This window comes from Lonchura striata, chromosome 3, assembly GCF_050655825.1.
Source record: "Lonchura striata isolate lonStrDom1 chromosome 3, ASM5065582v1, whole genome shotgun sequence".
Lineage (NCBI taxonomy): Eukaryota > Metazoa > Chordata > Aves > Passeriformes > Estrildidae > Lonchura > Lonchura striata.
This window is the reverse complement of record NC_140705.1, coordinates 36771684-36798010: the sequence shown is the minus strand read 5'-3', so window position 1 is coordinate 36798010 and position 26327 is coordinate 36771684. Positions and strand designations below refer to the sequence as shown.

The 26327-nt window shown below is 41.5% G+C and overlaps 1 long non-coding RNA gene across 2 annotated transcripts; it reads right to left on the bottom strand.

Annotated features, from left to right (window-relative positions):
• Positions 1-2686: 2686 nt before the first annotated feature.
• LOC146767862 (uncharacterized) lies at positions 2687-26327 on the bottom strand. 2 transcript variants are annotated; one of them, XR_014954243.1, is made up of 3 exons: positions 16455-26327; positions 12132-14535; positions 2687-8924 (listed from the first exon to the last, which is right to left on the bottom strand). It is a non-coding gene; the product is annotated as an uncharacterized LOC146767862 (long non-coding RNA). The 2 variants fall into 2 exon arrangements; XR_014954244.1 differs by having other exon boundaries at positions 2687-8917.

The window sequence follows — 26327 nt, the reverse complement described above, 5'->3', positions numbered from 1 at the left end:
CTATCAAAAAAGGGCAAGAGGTTTGTGTGATGAGATATGCCACACCTGAAACTTACTTTTGCCATTATTTTGGGTGTAACTAGAGCTTGGTTTATTGTTTATAGAGTCCTGAATTCAGTCTTCTAACATTTTGACCAGGGTCTCATACTTTTCTGAATGACACTGCTTGCCCCCTGCCTACATATCCACCTTTTCCAAGCTTTGAGCACCTTGACTCATTCCTTTCATCCTCTTGGTTAAGCATAATCTGAATAGGCTGATTTAAAATTTTGATCTTTAGTAGATGCTGCTTCATGCACCTTTTTCTGTACTTCAGAGGTTTCTACTCCCAGCTCTAACTTAATCTGAGCTGAATATATCCTCCTGCTCTACCCCACCTACAACACAAACATTTATTTGAAAATGTCAGGCTTTTTGAGATCAAATTCACACACCTGCAAGCAGCAGTGGAACCTTAGCTGACCCACAAATGTTTTTCTTAATATGACAAAGACACCGTCTTTTAGCCTTTAGCCATTTATCCCAAGCTATGTGAGTGGCTATTTCAGATCCCTCCATCACTGGGCATTATTTACAGTTTTTAGCTTCACTGTCTATCCACCCTTTCTGCCTGGAAATCTTTCCAGCAGCACATCTTCTCCATGTGACTGCAGAAGCAAGGCTGAGGAATGCCAGTAGGACAGCACAAAACAATCCCCAGTTTAAGGCAATGGTTCCCATATTACAAATCAGTCATGTCACCAAGAAGCTTGAGTTTCTGGAAAACTCTTCCTTTTGAAGCTTCAAATACACATGATAGATGTTGGTACTTTCTTTACAAGGTCAGTAAAACCAGGCTGATTTCACTGGTGCAGGCACAGCTGCCAATTTTTAGGTCAGCAATGATCTCATCTTCAAGCAGAATGAGAACCAGTATGCAGAGCTGTCATATGTTCTCCTGAAACCCGTACGGCTACTGCAGCACCAAGGTCAATACTTATTTAATCTGCTTTTGTGACTGCAGTGAAGCCACAGCACTTCTGCATTAAGAAATCATTCATCATTTCTGGAAACTCAGGAAATGTTGCTACTGGCCAAGGGAGTCCAGCCAGTGTGCACAAAGAGAAAGTGGTGTGTGATAATGCAGTTTTACTGCACATTATAAAGAAAGACTAAGAGCACAAAAGATAAGATGCACTTTAATAAATGCTCACTAACACCAACATGTCTTTAATTCATTGCTTGAAAGTGTAGCCTATAACCCTTCAGAGAGGCTGGTTAGGATCTGTAATGGTCTAAAAAGTAGCAATGTTCTTAATGGACTATGCCTTGGGTGAAGCTGATGTCACTGGTGCAGATCCCAACCACATATATCAACCTGGGATGCCTGACATCCATATCCTTTGTTATTGTCATGTTGTCCTTCACTTCTGGAAAGCAGAAAACTGCTGTGGGATACACCTGTTCCTCCAAGAGCCATATACACTGCCAGCCCCTTTGGATTGATGACTCTCTGCATCTTCTGTCTTGACTGGGACCAGCTGGGAGGCCCTTATGGGCTTTTCTGAGGTTTCTCTGGCTTTTTTTTAGGATTTCTCAGTTTCCCACTCCACCCCTTGTGCATCCCCTCTTCCAACTGGTTCTTGCAGGTTCTTAGTTCAAATGTGTGATTCAGCACCTGGTGGTGAATTGATACCTCCAGATGTGACGATAGCATTCCAGTTCTCCTGCTTCTGACCATGACAAATTGCCAGCCTCTTTCTTTGTTTCTTGTGCTCCCTGGGCAACCGATTTCCATTACCAAAGCTTGAAAGATTTGCCATAATACCAACCAGATCAAGGAAACTTCAAAACAACGTTCATATTTCTGATCTTTTGTGAGATCATCAGCTTTTTTCTTTAACTATTCTCTTGCCACTCCCACTCCAAGATGACCAGAGGTAAGAAACAAATATGATGTGATAAAGGTAAAAAGAACTGGTAATGCTCTTTCCATCCTGATCACTGCATTTACAGAAGAAAGTTCTCAAACTACCAGAGAAAAACTTTCTATATGATATGTCTCTGTCCAAACTTTATCTTTTTTTTAAGAGTTGTTGGTTCAAATAAACACTTCCACATTTTGAGTGCAAGTACTTCTATTTCTAAAAGATATACAAGAAGTCTTAGCAGTGTTTGTCAATAATATAGAGTGAGAAACTGATACTATTAAGGTTCTATTAAAAAAAAAAAGTTTTGTAAGGTATTAAAAGGTAATTACAACGAGGATTATGAAAATAAATAGTATTTTTTCCTTTTTTTTTTAAAATCCAATGCTTAATTATCCAGAAAGAAAGACATTTATACTGTTTATATGCTTAGCTATGAAAAATATGCCTACCTTATTTTAATGGTATTTCAGCTTTTGTTCTGGAGCTTTCAGTTTGTTTTTTTTAACTACAAAGACAAGCTTTCTATTGTTGTTTAACACATAAATGTACTTTATGTCATTATGATCCACAAATCAAAGAACTGACAAAGCTGGGTCTTTGACTAAACAATAACTGGAAAGCACTGAGGGCCCTGTTCTACTCTTACAGCTTAATCAGTGCAGTTATAGGACCTAATTCTGCGTCCATTCAAGTTAACTGGATTTTCACTGTTAACTTTTATGAGAGTAAGAGCACAAAATATATTGCATGGAATTAAATACCTTACAGGTTGGGTGTTTTCTTTTTTCTCTCTTTTTTTTTTTTTTTTTTTTCTTAAAGGGCTAGTTCTTCACACTGAATTGCCGGGAGCTACAATGGAAATGGAGAATGAGTTCCTTCTACCTTTACTGGCAGTGCCATGGTTTTGATCTGTGTTACAAAGAATCATTGAACATGAAGAGGCCTGGTGGCTTTGAAAACCAGTCCCAGAGTGGCTGTGAACATATTTTGCCCCAAATCCCACTCACTTTCAGTCCATACAGCTGCCTCACAAACAGTTTACTCTTGGACTGTTTGGATGCACCTGGGAGCATCCTAGCCCACAGAGCAGGCTCAGGCAAGCACAATTCCTGCAGCTGCTGTAGAGAGCACACCTTGAACCCAGGCAGACACTGTGCTTACAGACTCCCAGTATGGAAAACAGTCAAGTCTGCTCTTGAGGGTGGTGTTGGAATACTCAGTGTTGTCTCTAGAGATTTCTGGGGATCTCTGAGTGCTCTCTGTGACCCAGTTCAGTTTCTGTTGCACCGCTGTTTGCCCATAGCATTACCTGGTGTGGGTGGAAAGAAAAACATGTTGTCTGCCAGGTACAGCTGGTGAAAAGGGATAGGCTCCTCCCTGCTCTAAGAGAAGCATGCCTGCATACTTATAGGAGAGGCTGTAAGGAGAAGAGTAGAGCTGGGCTGTGCAGCAATTAAGGGCTAAAGCTGCAGTTAGCACAGATCGGCCCTGCTTTAGGGATGTTAGTGATGCTACCTCGCCTGTGCCAGCTGAGGATCTGGCTTCCAGCATCCTTCTTGTCTGTCATAAAGACTCAAAATGCAATATAGCAGTGAGCAAAAGAATAACAAAGGTGTTGGTTAGCAGCAAGGGCTAGAGAGCTGTACCAGTTTCTTCAATCACTGACGGAGTCCCTGCTGCTGGCCTCATCACCTGCCTGTTTCAGGCAATCTCTTCTCTAGGTTGCCTTAACCATCTGGTAAGATTACAAACAGAACAAAGCAGCAGCAAAAGAGAAGAAGGAGTAGAGGCAGAGGGAGCTCGTTCATCCTGCCTCCCCACCATGCCTTCTTTTCATCCTCTGAATGTGTAAATCCTAGCTGTGGCCAAGCTCCTAACAAACTGTGTGCAGAGGTAGCCAAGGCCATTTCATTCAGATCTATTGGAAATCTGATTTCTTGTTGGTTTTACACAAAGGTCTATTAATTAGGGCTGATAGAACTTAGTAAAAAAATCTGCTTGGCTAGCAAGGGCACTCTCTCGTTTGCTCACGCTTTTCTTAGATCTTGCCAAGATCTCAAAAATAGACGGAGCTTAATTACAGTCAGTGGATTAATCTCTAAGGGAAAGAAATTGTAATTAGCTCTTTGAAATGTGCCACTTTTTCTTCTGGGCTTTTAGAGTTTGTCATTGTGTCTGTCTGTCCTTCTGTAGGACTAGAAAAAAGGTAATTCTGCATAGTTTTTACGCTCATTTTTCATCCTAACCCAGACATGCAAATGACAGCCTGGCTTCATAAACATTTCCAGTTGATTGAAATTGTTGTTTACTCAGTTTTTCTATTAAGTCCTGCTTGCTGCTTCCCCTGGAGAAATTCTCTGAAGCAGTGGTCACCTTGGGTCCTGCAACCAAGGTTGCGAAGGGCTTTTGGTGTCTCTTTGGACTCATTCTCCCCTTCATGAGAGGAACAAGGAAAGCCTGGAGTTTGACTGTGCCATTTCGAGCTGTTCGTGTGATGGCATGAGTTGTAACCGCCCGTCAGTGATAGATGGGAAGGCAATAAACCCAGTGCCTCGTAGTCTATCATTTATGTTCATGTTCAAGTAGGTTTGAAGGTGAACAGGGGTGTTGGGGAGAAAATCTAAAGCCAGAACAAGGCATTGCAAGAGATTTCAGTGAATTCCCATTTCTCACGCATGGGAATTAGGCACAGGTTTAAAAATCACCTTGATAAATGAGAATGTGTCCAGCAAAGACACACCAAGCACTCTGATTTATAACAGTCATTGCATGCAGTCATGTTCCTGATACACAGTGCCTTTGCTGTTGACTTTGCATATATGTAAGCTGATTTTCCAGACATGTACATTGGGGTACATCACACTTTGGCAGGTGAGACCAAGCCCTTTATGTGTACACACTGGCAGGGTATCAAGGAGAAGAATAAAAAGAGAAAATTAAATACTGTCCTATGGGGGAGCAAGCATGGAAGGATCCTACAAGATGTATATCCCTTAATCCTTCTGCCTAGTATTTCATCATTCCTCAACAGTGCAGTAAAGCTATCCCTTCATTAAAACTCTCAGTCCTAGGGAAGGTGACCCAAACTCCCTTTCCATCCATTTGAATCTTGCTCTGACAGCCGGTGACTAGTTAATTATTAATATGAAATATTTGATGGTACATACAGCAGCTGAACCCAGTTTAATGTATGCTCAGGGCAACTCTCTGAAGCTGAAATCAGCCATTCTGATGCTTTGGATTTTTTCTACTGAAGTTTTGCCTTTTGCTTCCTCTTTTACTTCCCTGTCTTTCTTTCTTGCGCCTTTGTGCCTTCATGCTGAGTGTCTTCTTTCATCTCAGCAATGAACTTACAGGTCTGCATTTCAATTCCATTCCTTTATGTACTGATCAGGCTTAATGGAAAAATAGGAAACAGGACACAAACCCTCGCTCCTTCCAATCCCTGGAAACCCTATTTCTTTCTTACATCTGAAAGGGTCAGCCAGTCCAGCCATCCACACTTTGAAACTCTGCTCATCTCTGCGTACCCCTGGGGTCTGAGCTGTGCTAACAGCCTCAACTACTAAGTGAAGTCATATCACCCAGAGTTAAACATGTGCTACATGTGGTAAATACAAGCTTTAGAAGACCTATCTTCTGTCTTAGGGCATGCTTTTAGGATGTAAATCTCCTCTTTAGAATTATTTGCTCACTATGAGATTGTGATTTTCTACCTGCATGCTTTGCCCACACACAAATACATTGCAGAGGTCGTAACTACCTGCCCACCCTGGGTGCGGCCACTGTTACAGAATCTGTTGCTTTACAAATAAAAACAGGGATATCATCTGTTGGACTCACATGCAAGCTCTTCAGCACTGACTTTTCAAGCTAGTTTTCTTTTATTGGGTCAGGTCACATTTGGCTACACCACTTTTGTCCTTTTGTTTGGACAGAATCTTCTTTGCTAATCAAGAGAATCCACTCTAATTAATGTTCCTCACACCCCCACCCACCCACCTGCACTTGCATCAAATATTTTTATCCACCTCCTTGCATTTTGCCCTTTTGAGAGTCATGAGCATTATAATAGGCAAAGGCTGGGCCAACAGAGTCCAGAATCCAGGCTTATCCTGGAGAAAATCCCTTTCCTGACTGGCAGAAGCAAACTCCAAAGTACCCCAATATTATTTCCCTCTTAACATAAGAGTCAGCTCTGTTAAAGACTCTCTGAAAATCTGGCCATCAGACCATTCAGGAAAATAGAAACCAGCACAACCACTTCCAAACAGTGCTAATATCAAGTACAACAAAGACACTGGAACTAGGCAAAGCCTGATTGGCTGTTCTTTCTTACTTACTTTACCTCCAGTCCTCATTTCATGATCACCAGAATACACACAGTAGTTATGTGCTTATTATATTACATCCATTCCTCTCTAGGGAAAATGTAAGAGCATGTATTTAACCAATATTCTATTGCCTGCTGTAATTCCAGTTCATGTGAGGGGCTTAGCAAGCAGCACACAGCAGAAGCAACAAGCCCCACTCCTTGTTCCTCGTCTGCTCATCCAGCAGCCACACTAAATTATGCACGTTGTTTTTCCTGAAGAATCTGTTTAAGCAGCATCATAAACCAGCAGTATTTGCATCGCTGAGACAACCTTTGTTCTACTTAGCACAAAGTAGTCCTCAGTATCTGCATGCAGAAGCAGAAGGGGAGGTGATTTGGAAAGTATTTTGGGAGAGTTTAGAAAGCAGGATTGAGATTTTATTATTATTATTATTGGAAATGTGAACATTTTCTATCACATTAACTGACTTTGCAGCAATTTATTTTGCTGCTATCATAAAGGGAGGTAATGAACCATGAAGTTTCTTTGGGAAATTGTCAGCATCTGCCTGCAAATAATTTTCAAACACGTGAGCCATGCAGAAAGAGAACAGTGATTCAAAGAAAATTGCTTGTCCTCATCCTAAAGGAAAACCAGTCAATCTCATTGGTGTTGGACACATTCAGGAGAAGGATCTAGTTTAAAGACATGTCAGTGATATGTAACAATGGAAAATTTAGATGCATGTTAGTCATCTCATAGATAAGATTATCTCTTTTGAAAGCATATGTTTCCACAGCTGGATAATCATAGAGAAAGGAATCAATAAAATGAGAAGAAATTCAACAGCCTGCATTTTATTCTCTTAGGGATCTCACTTTCAAAAACAATTACCTCTCTGTTATCTGTGGCACCTCCTTTGTTCCTCACAGTAGGTGCCTAACACTAAATCAAAACTGAAACCCATATCTAATCAAAGATAATAGGAAATTTAAAAGATTTCCTTATCAGTTCCAAACACATACGACATCAGGTAGTAGTTATCTCGGATTAGGAAGCTTTCTGGGCGTGAGTTGCAGATAGAATTTACCTCATATCTCTCTAGCTTTGGTGACAAACATGGTACTGAAGAATAAAACAACATCCTCATGTTGTGATATGCTGGAAATCTATGGGGAATTGATTCTCCATGCCTATACCCTTGTGTGGTCATTTATGGTGCAAGGGGAATATAAAATGCAACCAGTTATATGTGAAGCACTTTATTCACACCATTAGTGGGTGTAATTGACTGTGTAAGGTACCTGGCAGTGAAAACTCAAGCTCATGTATGTTTTAATCTTTAAAAGATTCCCAGTGATAGAAAAATTGTACATTTTCTTTATTCAAGCTTTCATTTCATACAGTTAGGACATCTCTCATTCCCTCTCTTGGGTCTTTTCTTCCTTGATGTAAGAAGAAAAAACAGGGTTTCATTTTTTTTTCCCTTTAGTGATACATTATCATTAAAAATATCTCAGACTTTGTTATGACTTCACAAAAACCTGCTCCTTGATATTTCTCTGACTAGGAAAAGCCAGTGTTTGTCTTCATAGCAGGTTCACTGGCTGGAGAAACATCTCACTAAACTCATCATAAGCAGAGTTAGACTTCAGTGATTTACTCATTTTCCCCTGTGCTCATCACTTTAACAGATGAGCATTTCATAACTTTTGAATGGATCTGTCTCTGAAAAAGATTGGTGAGCTAAAGAAATTTTATTTATTTCCATTTTAGTGGTGAAGAACTGAGGCAATGAGAGACTAAGTGACTTGTCACAGGTCGCAAAGGAATCCAATAATGTATCCAGGAACAGAGACCAGACCTCTTTAATATCAGTCCAGTGCCCTAATCACAAGAACATCTTTCTTCTCCTTTCTCCCTTAATAACCTCTAACTTATTTCTTCCAGGGATTCTTGCAGCAGTCTGTGTCTCTGTTCACAGCTTGCTTGCATTTACCATAATCCCATCAAACCCTCCATCCTTATGGTGCTTTCAAAAACATTTTATATTTATTTCTGATATCAGTACAAACAAACAATCACAGTATTCTCAAAGTAGCATTATAGCAAAGTCAGTATGAAACAGATGGAACAAATAAAATGAGGTGATGAAATGCCATTCTAACAATAGTGAGAAGACAATACATTGCTAACAACACACAGTCTGCTTCTTCTCCACTGTGTGTGTAAAAAAGCTTTGTTAACAGAAACCACAGCTAGTTATTAATCAGTATTATGGTTAGTATTTGCTTTTACGTGGTATTCATCTGGGAGAAGGACATGTAGCAATTCCTCCCAGAGTATATGTCAGCAGCCTAAAAATGCCAGAAATACCTGGTTTCAGTTAAGCACTATAACAGTATTTCGTTGGCTGGGAAGAAGACAGGGAATAGAGCTTGCAGCACTTAGAAAAAGAGGAGAAACACAGTATTTTGGATATATCTTTACAGGTGCCTATGCCCTTTTCTAGTCCCACTGTAAAAAAGCATAGTTGATGAGGAAATGGATGGCGTTCATCAAGGTCTCTGGAGTCAGCAACAGTCCCAGTTACAGTCATGTATCTCCTGGTGAAGACAGGGTATCCAGTGGGCTGCAAAGCCATTTCTCCCGTGCATGGATGATACAAATCACTCCTGCTTCAGAAGTGACCTAGCAACTGATTTATGCTGGTATCAGTGAGTAAGCAAGCAAAAAGCCATGAAAATTTTGAAGTGAGAATTTATCTAATTGAAGGTGGAATGTCTCCCTGTTTATCTTTCAACATGATTATAGGTCAGGAAAAGGGTCTATTTGGTATCTGAACTGGGATTCTTGAGGATGCTGCATCCCAGCTCCCCAAAATCCTTACTGTGTTTGCATTCAATCTGAATTTAGGCTGCTGCAGCTTACAAATTCTGCAAGTAATTCTAGTAGCAACCGTGGGCTCCTTCTAAGAAACACTGTAAATCTTCTAATCTAGCCAGCTCAGACTGTGTCACATGGCTGTGGACAAAGACAATGGTCATTCTCCTCACCATCATTAGTGCAGCCCTAAACAGGCTCAGAGACCCACCTGAGTATTCCCTCGTTTTACCTAGTTTTCATCTCACCACAATCTACCAGGATTCTTCAGCAACTTAGGCCTTAAGTAGCATACAAAATTGTCTTGAAGGAAGGTCTAGACTCAGTTGGGATATTTAGAATTAAATGGTTCCCACTTTGTTTAGCACACATTCAAAGTTCCACTAAGTTTCAAATCAGCTGCAGGTAAATGTGATAGCTCACACCTACAAACTGTGTCTCAGGGGGAAATATTTCAGTGCTCACCTCTGAGAAAAGGAGTAGCTTCATTTGGCTCCCTCAGTCCCACTCATGTATTTTCAGTGGAACAAGGAGTAGAAATCTCTCAGATTTACAGAAATGGGGTACAGGTCTCTCCTGGAGTGACTTTATGATACTGAATTGTATCCCCATTTGTCTGTTTAGCCCAGAAATCAGTTTTGTGCCTATAAAACTAGATCTGAAAGTGGGAGAGAAGGAAAGGGGGTAGAATTTTGTCACAGCCGTATTCAAAAACATAGTGATAAGAGCTTTGGCTCTCTCTTGGCGTGTGTTGTCTGCAGCACAGACATGGAGTGGGAGAGAGCTCTCCTTTCCTTTTAGTTAGTTTTTAGCTAGCTGAAGCAGAGAAGTTCCCTGGACTGGGGCTTTTTCTTTCTCTGGAACTGTTCAAACCTGCTCTGGACCAAAATCCCAGAAAAACCCTGGAAGGTCATGCCTGTGGCCCACCAGGGCCCAGGATGCTGCATTCCAGCACGGGAGGGACTGAGAGACATTCAGTGAGCTGAGAAACACCCACAGAGGACTCTCTCTGAACTAAAGAAGGACTTTCTGAATTTGTCATCTCTTCAGAAACGCAAGAGGTTTTATTGTATATTATTCATTTTTTTATACTTGTGAATACATTACCTGTAAAATAAAGTATTTTACAAGTAAAGTATTTTCTTTTTCCACTTTTCTAAAAGGAAACCTTTCCCAAACCAGTGGGGGGGGAGAGGGGGGAGGAAGAGGGGCTGCTTGAATTTTCTTTCTAGAGGGACCCCATTTGGAGGTTTCCTCCCAGATTTGCCCTAAACTAGGACAAGGTCAACTCTATCAACTACTTTCATCCAGACCTGGTAGGAGGAGTCAGCACAATGAGTGAGACTGAAAAACGAAAAAAAACAAAGCGCTGGAACTACTGAAACTTCAGTATGTGCCAGAGGCAACCTTTTCTCCAGCCTTTTTCAAGGTCTGACTACAGAAAACTGGCCCAGAATTAGCAGTGGCAGCCCACTGAGGATGCACATCCACACAGCAGGTGAGGGTGCTTTGCACAGCACGGCTGAAGGAATGGCCCCTGGTATGGCACTACTTGTGGATACTATGGCAAAATTGATCTGCAAAAACCTTGGCCACTCACTTCAAAAAACACATTTCTGGAGAACATAAATACTTGTTTCTTAATCCGAGTTCAGAAAGATGGATGGGTTTTCCAGCTACTCTGGTAACATCTGTAACAGTCAGTTTTCAGGAAGTGTCATGGGTTTTTAGCAGAAAAGTCCAGAAACTTTAAGAAACCCCAAACCCCCATATAATTAGAAATACTTGTATTGTGAGTGATGGCTTTCTCTTGTTATGCTGTAAGATAGAGCAACTTGTCTTTACATGAATTTCCAGTAACCTCTGTTTTTCTTACTCTTTTATACATGCTGTCCTCATAATATTTTTATAGGATGCGACAAAGAAACTATTTCAATAAAGCTTTTCTTTCTTTATGTACTGAGGAACTATAACTTTTCATTTAGCCTTTTAAGATATGACACATCTTTTGACACTTTCTGACTCCTGGTACAAGGCAAAGTCAACTTCTGAGCTTGTGTTTTGGTTTTCCTTTTCTTTTTGATCTGTTTAGCTGAGCTCTTGTCAGTTGAGAAAGAATTTTTAACCCATACAATTCTGGATGTTGAAAAAAACTTGCTTTTCATTAACACCAGGACTGCTGCACATAAGAGCTGCAGTAGAGCTCTCTTTTCCACCACATGGGACTAGACTCTTTTATCCTTTAGTGCTTCTTTGATTTGTCTATAATGTCCCACTTCTTAACGTTTTACATTCATAAGCTCCCTTTAATAATTTTCTTATTTCTTACTTTTTATGAACATGACTATTTGCCTTGACAAATAACATCATCTCATCTGTCCTACAGATATTCCTAATTCTACAGATAAAGATAAGCTTATGGGTCTTTCACTTCCTTGGTCTTTACTCACTTTCCTATCTACTTCTGAGCAAAACCCACAAATACTCAAGTTGTCATTATTTGTTTTTTAAATTTTATATTCTCCACTAATATTTACACTGGCTATTTGGGATCTTTAAGACTGAGATACTGAAACTAAGTTGTCATACTTTTGCATATGAATATTCTCCCACAAAGGTGAATAAAGAATATGTTAATTTGCACATTCAGATAAGAAAAATAAAAAAATATCAAATATGCTTGTGTGAATAGACAAAAACACATGTAACAATTTTGGCCAAATGAATCTGGCTTTGATAGGTTCATTTTCCCTTCAGGTTAACATCAAGACAACATTTTGCCCAGTCACACCCATATTCATCTGCAGAATTTAGCCCTAAGCCAGTTCAGATATAATTATTATCATTTCCTCCTACTTCCCTTCGAAGTACTGTAGGCATAGTTTGCTTTGAAAAGAGATGAACAACTTTTTCCCATGAAATACATAAAATAATCTTCTACTTAGAGAACTTGCTTCTTTTCACTCTCTACACAGCACATGTAGTTCTCATGAAAGAGAAAGGAAGAGATTATTTTCCTCACCTTTTTAATTAATCCGTTTTGTACCGAAGCTGTAAAAAGAAGGCAAAGATTACTTAGTCAAAAGTTTTCTCTTGTGACCTTCTCAGTGATGAGTAGAAATGGAAATTACTTGGAATTAAAGGCTGGCTAAGGTAGTGAACTAGCTGTGCATCTTTACAAGTTTGCCTCACTGCTAGTTTACATCAGACATACAAATTAAGTTTGCGGTCCCATCCTGGGCCTCATTTGTACAAATCACGAGCTCCAAAAGGGCAGTGCTGTAAATCACCCCCACAAGCAGCCACGGGAGGTGGATGGGTGCAGGTGCTGTGTTTCGGTCCTGGTCCTTGGGCCACGTAGTCTCAGTGTTTCCTACCATCTTCTCATTCAGCTCCACTCTCACTGCCTCCCTCACCTCCTGGCCCACATTGCTTCCAAAAATGCCCACTCCTCTTCGCAAAAAAGGACAGTTTTAGCAGATGAGATTGACAGAGAGACTAGAAGAAACCACCTGCAATGGTTAAAATGAGGGAATTACATGCAGCTGACAGGAGGAAAGTATCTGACAACCTTAAGCTCTTCTGGCTAATATAATTGTTAATGATAACTATATTTAAAAAAATCCAATGTCTCACTGAAATATCACATTGTACTTCTTTATCACACTGAACTGAGGCAAACAAACCTTTATAAAAAATTTCAGAGCCTTGAAGGCTCTTTCAAGGCAGGAGCTGCTGTAGTAGAATGTGGTGCTGTGAACTTCAGAGACATTGCCTCCAGGACAGCACTGAGGGAGCTTTCACACAGACATGTTAGAAATTCTGACCAAACCAGCTCAGCACAAGTAAACTGTAAATAGACAGTAATTCAGAGGGAGGAGAGGGAGTGAACAGCCAAAGATAATAAGATAAACAAAATATAATTATTCAAATAGACTAAACATAAATAAAGCTGCATGTGTGTCTCTGTAAGCCCTCCGGGTCATTATGGAATTAAGGACACAATTAACAAGGATTAAGACATTTTCAAGAAGCTGAATTTATTATTTACATTTGTTCTCACTGTAGTGGGGAATTTTTAAATGTATTGAAATGCTGATTGTGCTATTATGAAGATAAACATTTCTGAAGAGGAGGCACTGGAGCAAGTTAAGAAAACCTAAGCTGATGAAGTTAAAAGAATTCAGGAGTGTTCAGAAGCTAAACTTCAGAACAGAGAGACTGGCAAGAGCATGCAATGTGGATAAACAAGGGTGTTTTCCAAGACTAAAGAATTTCTCTCTTCCAAAATATGAGACAGAAAGGAAGGTAGGCAGGGTCAACCCCAGCATTGAGGATGCTCACTATGTACAACCACAGACATTGTTAATTTGGGGTGAAGGATGAGGCCAGCTGAGCTGCAGCTCTCTCCATCAAACCTGCAAAAGAGTCCCATTGAATTAAGGAAGCAGAAAATGTCAGCAGGTTTTCAAAATCTTTTGACAGATCTCCACATAGCAGAGCAGTGGGTCAAATGACAAATGTGTACACTGCGTTATAAATGGATTAAGCAATAGGAAACAAATTATCTGGGTACAGTCCTGTGTGACAATAGTAAATGCTGAGCCCCTAGTGTCTTAAAGGTCACCCCTCACATCTCCCCTTTTCCATTATGTTTATTTGCTCATTGTGATGTTTTATGAAGAGATTGCCTGAAGAAAAAGGGGAACATTTTCTTTCAGCTGGATTCTCCTTGCCTCCACCACCATGGGATGATAGTGCTAGTCTGAATAGGTATGACAAGGTTCATGCTACCACATTATACATTCCAATTTCTTACTATTGGGACAATACACACCTTCCTGGCTGTGATTTTTGTTCTGCTGCGTCATCCTGCCACCTCAGAACCTGGTCTGGAAAGTGAAGCAGGAGAAACACAGAACAGTATGGATCTGTTCCCCAAATGATTTCTCAAAATGATTTAGAGAGGAATGACAAAGTGTCACTGAAGTTTATGCACACTGCTAAGACTGAAGAGCAGCATAAATTATGGAAGATGACGAGTGATTTCAGTAGATCACGCATATACACCCCAGGTAGGTAAAATGTAGTCTGAGGAATACAAAATAACATGCTGCTAGGTGAAATAACAGTTTCTTGACATGAAATGGCATTCTTTTCACATCATGATTTCAGAAAAATTCAGTATAGGTTGCAGAAGGCATTCCTCCCGCCTCTCCCAGGATGCATGTAATGACACTTAAGCAAATAAAATAGCATGAGCAATACTAGGTAAACAGACCAGCACACTGCAGGCAGTTTCAGACCTCTGCATTTGGCAGGCTGTTTCTTCTGTGTGGAGATCTTTTCTGAACAAGGGCTCTGATTTGGGTTTTGTTCTGTTGTTTGCCATGGCTGAAGCAGCAGCTGAAGAGATCCTGGGAAAGCTGGTAGAAACAGAAGCATGGCTGGCTTTAGGTACGGAGAAAGCACTAAGAGAAATGGACATCAGCCAGCAAAACACAGTTATGCCGACCCTCACTGTTCATGCAGGCAGCTTGCTCCCAGTCTTTGCTGCACTCCCAACTTGCCTAGTGTCTCTGCCTCACACAGAAGGGCACACAAGGTTCAAGGATTCCCCATTCTAAGCCTGCAATAAGCCAGCAGATTCATCACTTTTTCTTCAGTCTGAGCCCACTACCTGACCCCCATGTCTCCTCCCCTCCTCCCTTCCCCACTGCACCAACCTGCCTCTCTTCTCGGACTCACACAAATAGGAACTACCCCTCACTAAAACACAGAGGTGCTGCCCTTGATCAAACGCTAGGGAGCCTCCTCAGAGAAGAGCACCAAGCAGACAGATCAGCCTCTTTTGGGGTGCCAGACTGAGGCAGGGCTTCCTCTTTGCGGTACTCTCAAGGCAGTGGATCCACATCAAGATGGGGTGTTCTGCCCTATCCTCAGACTCTCATTCCCACTCCTCCCTTTGCACATGTCATGGTCTTATCTGCTCTGGTCAGCTGGTTCAGGAAGTTATGCTGGCAGAAAACTACTTCTGCAGTGTGCAGCCACTTGAGGTCCCAAACTGGTGTACTACATCAGTGCCTGCCTTAGGGGCAAATAGCAGGGAAGGGATGAGAAAACACAGCCAGAGACGAGGATGCCATGGCAGCGGTGCCATGAGAGCGGTTTGGAGCTGTTTCAGAAGCACACTCTCAGTCTGCTGGCCACCTCAAAACTGAGACTTGTCTTCCTTCACCTGTGCAGCAATGACAGCCTCAGGCTATGAAGACAAAACTTGGGGATGAAAACCTGCAGAGTCTGGGCACCTCCTTGTTTGGAAGCCATCTCTCTGCTCAGGAGCTCAGGCTCACACCTTTAGGCTTGAACACTTTGGCCCCATGGGGAGTAGTTAAGCCTTTTAGATCTCCTTTACCTTCTAATATCACTGTTAAGGTCCATGTGCTGGATTTAAATAACCATTTTGCGGTGTACATAATAGAAAACCACATGCAATGGAGAGAGTGCAGAGAGGATTATCACTCTGCTGTAATGGAGCCAGGATCACTCTGCAATGATGCTCAAGGTCATGCAAGGTCATCATAAAAGATTATTTGAAAGCGTTGCTTGCATTCTTGCCCAGGAGAGGAGAAAATCTGGACTAAGCTGGGAAGAAGAGGGACTCTCACAGCATTGCATGTTTTCACAGAGCAGTCCAAGTGGAACTCCCGCTATTCCATGAGGAAATACTGAAAGGGCAGAAAGAAACTGACATCACTGCTGCCCTCTGTGAACCTCCCCTATGCCCTGTTCCTCTCCCTGCAACAGTGGGAGGGAGGCAGCATGGCCAGGCAGCATCCTCTGACTGCTGGCAGACCTCTCACATAGAGACGTGAGACACACAGAGGAATCTGTCCAAACCTCCTAGAAGGATAGAAAGGGGGAGCCACTGCCCAGTGCCAGCAAAAGAAATCTCTCCAAAGCAATCGTTTTGCAGGTGGGGGCTGGGAAAGAATCAACTGCTTCAGTTAGGCTGGGCTCAGGAGGAAGGGAGTGGTAGCTTGGGTATTTTTCATCTAGAAAATTAGGTATGATCCTCGGGGCAGTGGGTGTTAGGCCAAGGCTGGAAAGCTTTCCCTGAACTAGCAAAGCACAAAGCTTTCATACAGTGTGTGCTCAGCCCCAAGAACTTCCTGGTAACTCTTGAGTTATTGAGGCAGATTGTTGATTAGAATCCAAGAGAGGATTAGAAACTCTTTTAAGCATAAATAGTATTTGCAACTGTGTGAGTTAAGCAAACGGATACAAGGGAAATCAAACCTCACGCTTCAGGGCATAAACTGCTCTCTTGTGAGTCAGGACCAACCTTTTTTTTTTCCTCTATGCATCGCATCTCATAATTAGCTAGGTGCTTGCTGTGGTTTTGATTTGCTCTGAAGCATCAGTTGCTGGCCATTGCCAGAGGCGGGATGCTGGACTAGATAGACCCATGATGTGTTTCTGTAGGGCAACCCTTTTGTTCCCGAATTGGCAAAGCTTTGTGGGAAAGCTTTAGTGATTCATGTCTTCAGCAGCTCCTGGTCTTGCTGAACATTGTCCTCTCATTTCCATAGGCACTAAAGTCACTCTGAATTGCTACAGAAATAAAAAGGCAAAGTTGCAGGAAGGGTTATTTATCTACATGGTGCAGACAGCATTTATTTAATAAATACAAAGATGCTTTTAGGACCTGTATGGGCAATTTTTTGCTTGCAAGAAATTAATTATTTTCTGTATTCCATTTCAGCTGCAAAGCTAAAAAACTTCCATAAGGTTTTGTATGTTAAAAAATACATATTTCTCTGTGTATACACACGCATTTATGCACATAGATATATATAAATATAAGTTGGTCCAATAAAAGGGTTTGAATTACTAGCATTTCCTTACAAATTAAAGGCAGGCAAGGACCAGTAATGCAGGTGACAGAGCATGCACTAACAAAGTCTGCCTCTCCATGCTGCCTCTTTGATGTACCTCATCTTTGCCCCGAAGGAATTTCATTATCCTATGGTGAGCTGGTAATGAAATCTGTACTGAGAATCAAGCCTTCATAGACAACGATATCTTGACTCTTTGTTCTGTACAGACTAGCTGTGTGTGGCAGGAATATGTTTCTATTTGTGTGTGATCTGAGTATACTTTGAATACTGATCTCCAGATAAAAAGGATAGAGATCTAATTTGACAAAATACTAAATTACTCTATCTTGCCTTATCTAACAAAATTCTGATGCCTATTATTGTGATGAATATTTGGGGCGATACTTGTAGTGTTCAGCCTGTGTGACAAAAATCTCTCTGTTGAGAACTGACTGGAGTGTCAAAGACCCTGATTTATAAAGAGTGCAGAGGGCTCTTAAGTACTATTTTTAGAACAATGCCGCAACAGATTTACACACAGGGAAAAAACCTTCCTCTACAGTCACTTAGGAGCAAAGTAGCATTTCACTGCATAATAATGAGGAATTAATTGTTCTTTGTCATCACTTTTTATGCAAATTGCTATAGAGCACTTGCCCAATGTGCATTTTACCTTTTAACAAAGAAAGTAGTCATGACAAAATAGACCAAATTTCATAAGCTAAAGACAAAAGTAGGCTGTACCAGTCACAAATTGAAGCTAGCAAGTCTATTCCTTCGAGGAACTCTATCATCTTCCTATGAAAGTCCATTAAAAAAAAAGGAACAAGGAAAAGATTTCTTGGCATACACATCTCATTAAATTAAATTAAGTTCAATTATTAGACAAGTGAAATTTCTTCACATGGAATTTGCTCATGACTCTTTACAGACTTTGTTTATTTTCTTCTTTTTGCTTGGCACAATCACCAAATATCATCAATATTTTGTTTTCTTACTGCTTACAAGATTTTACTGTATCATTACTGGATTTCAAAAGCCGTGGGTTGCCAGTTGTTCAAAAATTATTTTCTGACTTACATTAAAAAGAAACCAAAAAAACAAACAAAACTAAAAAACATTATCAGCCTTGTGTTTCACGTATGTTTTTACAACAACTACATTTAGACTAAACTAACTATTCTTCAGAGAAAACCAGGACAGAAATAGCTACAAAATAACATTTCCTTTCACTGCAGGAAAAAGAAATACATAATACATCATCTTTCTTCTACATGAAGCTTTAATTTTTTAGTCACTCTGCAACTGACACTGAAAATTTAATGTAAAAATTAACTAGATGGCAGACTGGGTCAAAATGTAGACATCCTAATGGATTGCCTTGTGTCAAAGCATTTTGTCCAGAAACATCTCAACATATTTTCTTTTTCCTGAGAAACATAGGAAGGATATCAGTGTGCCAGGAGTTTCTGTCTTGCATGTGCAATGAATTAATTCAGTGAACCAGCGGGTCTTTTCAATCTCTAGTTTCTACCAACTTCAAACATAATAGCGAGTTCCAACAGAGTCCCTTTTCTATTCATAAGCTATTCACTGCAAACCTTTGTAGTTCACAACTTCAAGTTAACATACAAAGAGCAATTTTAAATCACTCCTCTAATCAGAGGTCACAATTATTTGCTGCAGCTCCCAAATAAACCCCACAAAAACACCACACGCTGCAAGCCAATGCACTCTGCTTTCACCTCTAAGAGAGAAAAATAACAGAGGCTTGACTTATGCCTTATGTGTTAACACTTCAGTAACACTATCTATTAATCAAAAAATAGTTGAAGGCAGCTTATAAATCCCTCTGCATGAAAAGAGCCATCTTCATCCTTACAGAAATATATTTTCTGCCCTGGTCTTTGCTTAAGGTGCCTTCTTGAAAAAGGCAAAAGAAATTGATGTAAGAAGTAAGTTAATCAAACAGATAATGAAATATTCTGTAGAAAGCCAGTTTCACTGGGGTCCCAAGTCTTTGGTTAGCATTAGAGCTAAAAGCAAAATTAACTACCTGTGCAAAAGCCAAAGCCTTCAGTGTAACACTGAAGCACTCCAAAACCCCAGACCCTTTCGGAACTGCAGCACGTTAGGCATTTAGCCTTTAGTAACAAGTCCAAAATACTCCAACAGCTCCCTAAGGCCCTCAGAGGCAGGGGGAGCCACCATGCCAGCAGGGCCAGTGTGTGCCCACCAAGTGATGGCATATCTGTACCCTCCATGTTCTCCCCAAGCACTCCCACCAGTCCTTCTCCAGTCTCTGCTCAGCCAGAAGCCATCCTCAACCAGCACTAGCAATTTTGTGCTCCAGCCAGGTTTCAGCATCATGAAGCACACGTTATTATTAAACTACATGATGATCAGGCTTGCCTTTTAAATTTTACCTTCCCAAGTGTTGTTGGGCATCACTTCCCACCCTTCCCTCTGAAGGCACACTGGACACCTTGGACTTCCCCCTTAACACAGTTGTGTCTACTACCACTGGGCTCTGACAAAGCTGGTGGCTTTGCATTCTGCTTTGTCCTCCCCTCCATCTCCACTGCCTAATCCCAGGGCTCCAGGCTCCTCTCCCAGTCACACCAGCACTGCATTGTCTCCATGGCTCCATCTGCTACATCCTGCATGACTCATCACCAGAAATACCTTTCCAGGTAAGGCTTAAGCAGCAGCGTGCTCAGTATTCCTCCTCCTGCAGAGGCAAAGGGAGAACACAGCCACAGTGACAGCAGTCCAGACAGCACTGAGAGACAGTGCCAGAGGCACAAGAGGCAGCCAGGCATCCAGTCAGACATCCCACCAGAACTGCCAGTTATGACAAAACTCCTTCTGACTTCCATAAGACAACAGCCCGATGTCCTCTGCTGTGGCTGCACAGTCCATCCAGGAAAGAAAGAAAAAGCCCCTATTACAGTATGCACTGAAAGCAGAACCATGGGTGCTAAGTCACAACTGTCATCAACTCAGTACCTCTGTGACTACTAATTACCTCTAGGCTTTTACTCTTTTCAGTCTATTCAGCCGTTGGCACATGTGTATAAACTCTCATTTGATATTGAAGACCATGTGGAGTAGAAGAGTCCTTAGAAACAGCAACTTCTCTCCACAGATTACTGCTTTTCTTCTTACCTATCCTCTGCTCCTTCACAAAATAAAGAATTTGAATTAAATCTTGCCAAATAACAGCTGCCCTGTGGCATGTCAGAATTGCAACCTAGACTGGTCAGAAATATCTCTGAGCTCTTGAATGGAAAAAAGTCTCCAGCCTGACATTTAATATCTAGAACACAAACACCACTCTGTCATATCTAGATTAACCTCTGAGTGCCCTCTTTGTTCTCCAGTCCCAGATGTTTTCCCTCCCTTGGCACTGTTCAAGAGAAAAAAGCATTTTTCTAATCCTCTTGTGCATCCCTTGATTTGCAGAAGGACAGCCTGGACAAAGCAGATGTTTTGTCTCCTCTCACAGTTTGCTGCAGATATTTTCACTATTCTGGATAACTGGGTTAGGAATGAGGCCTACAGCCATGAGCTATGCCATAACTGATATGGTGAAGGGATTTCCATGAGACAGTGGTGAAGGAATTACCAGGGACATGATGATCTGCTGATGGGGTGATAAGTTATTGGGAAGATGAATGACCCTTATCAATTGGCCAAGTGGAAGAGGGAGTGGTAGCAAGGTGTCATGGTTGTGTGCTGACCTTGCACAAGACCCACAGTCTTTGTACTCTTTGTAACTGTCCATTTACACATGAAGTGGTTGCCCCCCTTCCCCACTTATGACAGCAGTAATAGAATATTTGACTACCTCCACTTCTCCCACAAAGTGGAAGCTGGCATTGTAAATCCCTCACATTGCAGACAAGCTCACGGGCTTGCTCCTCTCTCTTCCTCAAAGCCAACAACATATTTTTGGTAAGATTTAGGCCTCTGACTGCATTGGAACATACCCAGGAACACTCGTACCTAGTGCTACATGCTAGTATTTTGAAGGTCTAGTGAACCAGCAATCTAGAGAGAATCTGTAACATGTTGCTCCAATAAGCAGCACTATTTGTAAATCTGTGTTTGTGAAAGTTCCTATTGAATGTGACCAGACCTTCAGTGCTAAATTGCACACAGTGCTATTTGTGAATCTGAGATTGTGAAGGAGACCAGGCTACAGTGTAACCCAAGCTATTTGTGCATCTGGGATCTTAATGAATGCAAGTGAATTTACAGTGTCAAATTGGTTGTAATCAGAAATTAAGCTCAGCCTCACCCAACCCCTCTGATCTCAGGGCTAGCTGGAAAGCAAGGGAGCTTAATTTCTACCAGAAATAATTTCTATACTCTTAATACAGTAACTCTAAAGGCCAAGTGTTGTTGAAAAGATGGATTACAAGCTAAACTAAAACAAGGTTTTGCCCACAACTGCCCTCAAACCATTTGACTGTGCTGATTCTTAGTGATAGGAGAACATGCGTACTGAGATTTAAATAAGTCATTTCAGATGTCCTTGCTTTTAGAAACAGACTCTGGGATCATCCTGACTTGTGAAATCATGGAATTTGACAGAGTAGACCTTCAGAACTCTTAAAAAAAGAAGTTTGATGTTATATTTAAAAATACAATTCTAAATGCAAATTCTAAAATGCAACTCATAATTTGTAAATAATAATGAGCACACTAAGTAAAAAAAAAGCTGAATGCAGTAACAGAGTTGAGGAAATTCTCAGAAGATGGCACTGACTTAAAACAAAATGAGGAAGGACAAAGCCTAAACCTGGCTAGCCATTTCCAGGATTTGCTGTGGGCTGTATTTGTACTGCTTTTCACAGAAATGAACTTCAAAGTACCAGCAGGCTGCTAGGGCTGTGTTTGCTTTGGGGCTAACAAATTCTCATGTCCTGTAAAACCATTGGAAAGAATAATCTTTAGCTCATTCATCCTACCTGTCTAGCACAGGTGTTGCAACTACTTTTGCAAATTAAACTATGTCAAACCTAAGTTGGGTGACCCCAATAAGCAGGTAATGTGAACAGTTTACCTCTCTTTTTTTTCTTTTTCTTTTTGAAAAAGATAAAAACCAGTGAATCCACTCAGTCACCACAAAATACTTTTTGGAAAAAATGTGTAAACCTGAACGATTCCTGGCCCTCTGTTTCTTGACATACAAAGAGGTCCCTATATTCCCTTTTCATTATGTTACCTGCATCAATTTAAAACAGGTCAGTGCCTGCCCTGTTTTCCTACCTTGCTTCCTGTCACTGTAAGTTTAGTCCCAGCAACAATGTTGATACTTCAATATATTTCCAATATTATATCTCACCAGATCCTCAAAATTCCATGCCAGGGATCTGAAGCTCTGTGCATGACAAATGCTCCTTTGTGCAGCTTTTGATGTGATGTCAAGCCACGCTCCAGAGACGCTACACTGTGGATCTTTGATATTGCACACCATGACAATGTCTCCTTCGTAGCTGTCACCGCCACTGACTCAGGGCGTGCTGTTAGTACTGTCAGTGCTCCAGGAAATGTAACATACCTGGGGTGTGTTAGGACCTGCTTGTGAAAAGACATACGGTGCCTGTAGGATAATCAATAATCAACTGTGAATTTCTTAATCACTGTGAAGAAAATGATGCAGTGTCATTAAGTCTACCTGCATAACCCAGGAGAATATGTGCATAATTACCAATAATTACTTAGATCTCAGCACAGGACCAGAGCTTACACAGGAAAACTGGTATTTTTCAACCCAAATGCTAAAGGGCAAAATGTGCTTCAGAAGGAAATGACAACTTCCTGAATTAAAAATTTGCAAGATTTGTCCTTATTTTTCCCTTTTCACGCTTTCATTACCATTGTAAAGATCAAATTGCATAAGATCCACTAACGTGTTGCTCATTCAAAGTCTTTGAGTCAGCGTGGTTGAAGCCAAGACTGCAGTACTTGTCTTTCCATAGCACTTTAAATTAGGAATTGCCTCTCACTAGGAAAAAGCCATTTGTTTTTATAAATACATGACTGAAATACCTTGCAATACACAGAGCTCTCCAACAAGTGGCACTATTAAGACTATTCAAGTTACAAGATTGATATGCAAATGAGATCTCAGAAAGGGATGTTGGGACATGTTTTACAATATTGGATTCACTTTAAAATCTTTTAGATTTACATATGAAATATGATTGAAATATGTATTCATAATTCAGCTACTCTGGAAAGTTTTGTGTTATCCAAAAAGGAACCACTGAAAAGTAGGTCAAGTGCCATAGCAGGCAGTCCTCCTCAAAGAGATGAAGTCATGGCAGTGTGGAGAAACCACCTAATTAATGTTAGTAAAGGTAACATGCAACCAGGAAATTTGTCCATAGCTCTGAGTCAACACATGTTGTTGAATGTGTGGATGCAGCCTTTTCTGGAGGATGAGCTGCAGCATTCATGGCAAGTTCTCCTTTGAAGTATTCTTGGATCAACTTCTAAACTGTACCTCTTCACATCCATTCTTACCTTATTTTGTTGTTATTGCTTGACAAAATGGGTGTTGTTTTGAGACACCCACCATGATGCCTCTTCAAATAACTCATAGTTGGCTGGAATATATGTTTGGTTGCACTGCAAGAAAAATGGTCCAGAAATAGTTATATATAAAAAAATCTAGGCATGAAGATAGTTGATTGCAATGCAAACAGTATCAGACCAGATTCATTGCTGGAATATAAACAGTTTGGAAATGAATTGGGAAGCCAAGGCATTAAAATGTAAAATATGTGATATAAAAATACAACTTTTAAACAGTAGGCTTTATTTGGTTAGTATAATATTCCTTTTGGTTAATATAATATTCCTTCTGTATTTGGAAAGAACTGTCATCTTTTCCTCAGTTTTCTACTGTTATATGGAGATACAACAGCCATAACAAAATCGTGATCCAAGTGACTTATGGGATTGTGAACTCTGCCTTGAATTATGAGTTGATCACAAAATGATTAATAGCATTTGGGTACCAAAAGCTTCATAGAGCTACTTGGTGAGCTTCTGTGCAGAGCCCCTGCTTAACTCTACCTTCTTTCACTCTGTGCTGATATCTCTGTCCTGCACAAGCATGACCCGATTCACATTGAAGCCACTGCACATTTTATCACAGCATAGATTGAATAATAAAACCCAAAATGGACATTCTCACATTCCTCCTCCTTTTAGCCAAATAGTAACATTCATTTTAAAACATCAGCTAGTAAGATAAATGGCAATTATTGTGCTATGGGCAGAGCATACATGGCGTGCTTTGTTTCCAGTTTGGATGGCTTTGACTACCTGAAGCCATATCTCCTGTAGTGTGCTGTAAATAACACAATATGTGCACTTTGAATGCAGTGGCATAATGGGCATGTAGCGTGCTAACTAAAGCATTACAAATGCTGCATGGCTTATTTTTATTTCTCTGTCCTTCTCATTATAGTATTTTTATCTCCCATGTCAATACAAAATTATTTTTGTGTCTGAGGGATAAACAAGGCAACACAAAAACTCAGCCCTACTAGTGTATAAACATGATGAGTCTCCTTACACCCTGTGGGACTTTTTGCATGCTTAATACCATATATGTCTGCAGAACCAGAACCTAAATGGCACTGGTGAGCAAGGCTTCACATGAACATTACTTGGAAAGGGAAAGTGACGTTTATGAGTCAAAATCTCCGTTGGGGTGCTATTCTGCAGCTACATGTAGCTAGGAAAAGTAGGGGCAAAATGGGGTAAGTAACTAAATGCTTTCCACTTTACACAAGTGGATAATAGTGCAAAATGCAAAATGGGGAGAATCACATTTTTTAAAAGTGACTATATGCTTCCCCTGAAATACAAAGAGTTGAATCTAGGTTGACAACATAGTTTTCTGTAGTTTAGCAGACTTCAAAAATGCAGGTAGCTGATGCAATTTCAGAAGACATCATTGAGAAAACTTCACAGGAATGGCTCCTTTCTAAAAGATACAGAAAACACAGTATATCATCTGGCTATAGTGAAAGGGGGAAACAGAGGATGAAAATACACAATGAAAACTGACAAACGCAGAAAAAATAACAAACATGCACATGTTAATTACTGAACGTGCTTTTGCTAGCAGTAGGTCACCATCATTCTTTATTGACATTTACTGCAACGGCAATTTCTTTTTCAAGATCATTGACCCAGGAAAATGTAACCCTCTAGTTATCCAACGCCCTTTAATTAGAGATGTCTCCAAAGATAATCTCACTCACGGCCCCTATTGTGAATCATTTATTCTCCAACTTTCCTTTTTATCAGCTGTCTTTCATCTTTATGTTTTTCTGTCCAGGCTCGGCTGAGTAACTCGGGCTTGCAGAATGCTAATGCTGCTTATTCATTTACCGGCTCTCCCAACTGCATTTCATGGCCACTGACATTTGGGGTCTCGCTCAGAAGCACAGGCTGCCGGCACCAGGATAATTTGCAGGAATCACAGCTTTCCACTTGGCAAAAGAAACCGTGGCACCAAGCCTCGGAGTGGGAAAAGGGTTCGGATTCGGGTGGTTCACTCACACACACACACAGCCGGGAGGAGTGAAGAACAATCCGCGCTCCCGCGTCGGGAACACGCGGTCGGGGTTTTGTTTTTGTTTTCAGTCCCGGGAGCGCTCACCTCCCCGCGCGATGCTCGGCACGGCTGACTCATGACTGCTGGGCGCTTGCGGTCGGCACTACAAGTAGGATGAGGTTTCTCCGGGGGGCGGAGCGCGCAAAATACCGCAGGCATCAACACCGAGGCGACCCCGCTGGCAGCCAGGGGTGACCGGGGTGGGTGTTCTCTGCCCTGCCCGTCGCACCCTGCCCAGTGCCTTCCCACCGCCACAGCCGCCGTAGCGGGGCCCCCTCAGTCCGCCCCCGCCGCCATGGCGGCCCCTCGCGGCGGACTACGGCTCCCAGAGCCCCCCGCGGCCGCCGGCGCGACCCCCGGTGCGGGGTCTGGCGGCACACGCACGCACGCACGCACCCCCTCTCTCGCGCGCACACACACACACACATATACACAAACAGACATGTATACATACATACATACATACACAAGACACATACATACATACAGACACACAGACACATACATACATGCACACACACACATGCACACACAAACACACGCACTGCCGCGGGAGGGAGCGAGCGAGCCCGTGCCGCGCATGCGCTGACCGCTTGCGGAGGGGCGGGAGGGGCGGGGCGGGCGGAGCGCCGGCGGCGCCACCGCTATTCGCGGAGCGGCCGTACGCCGCTCCCCGTGCGTAGGGGCCGCG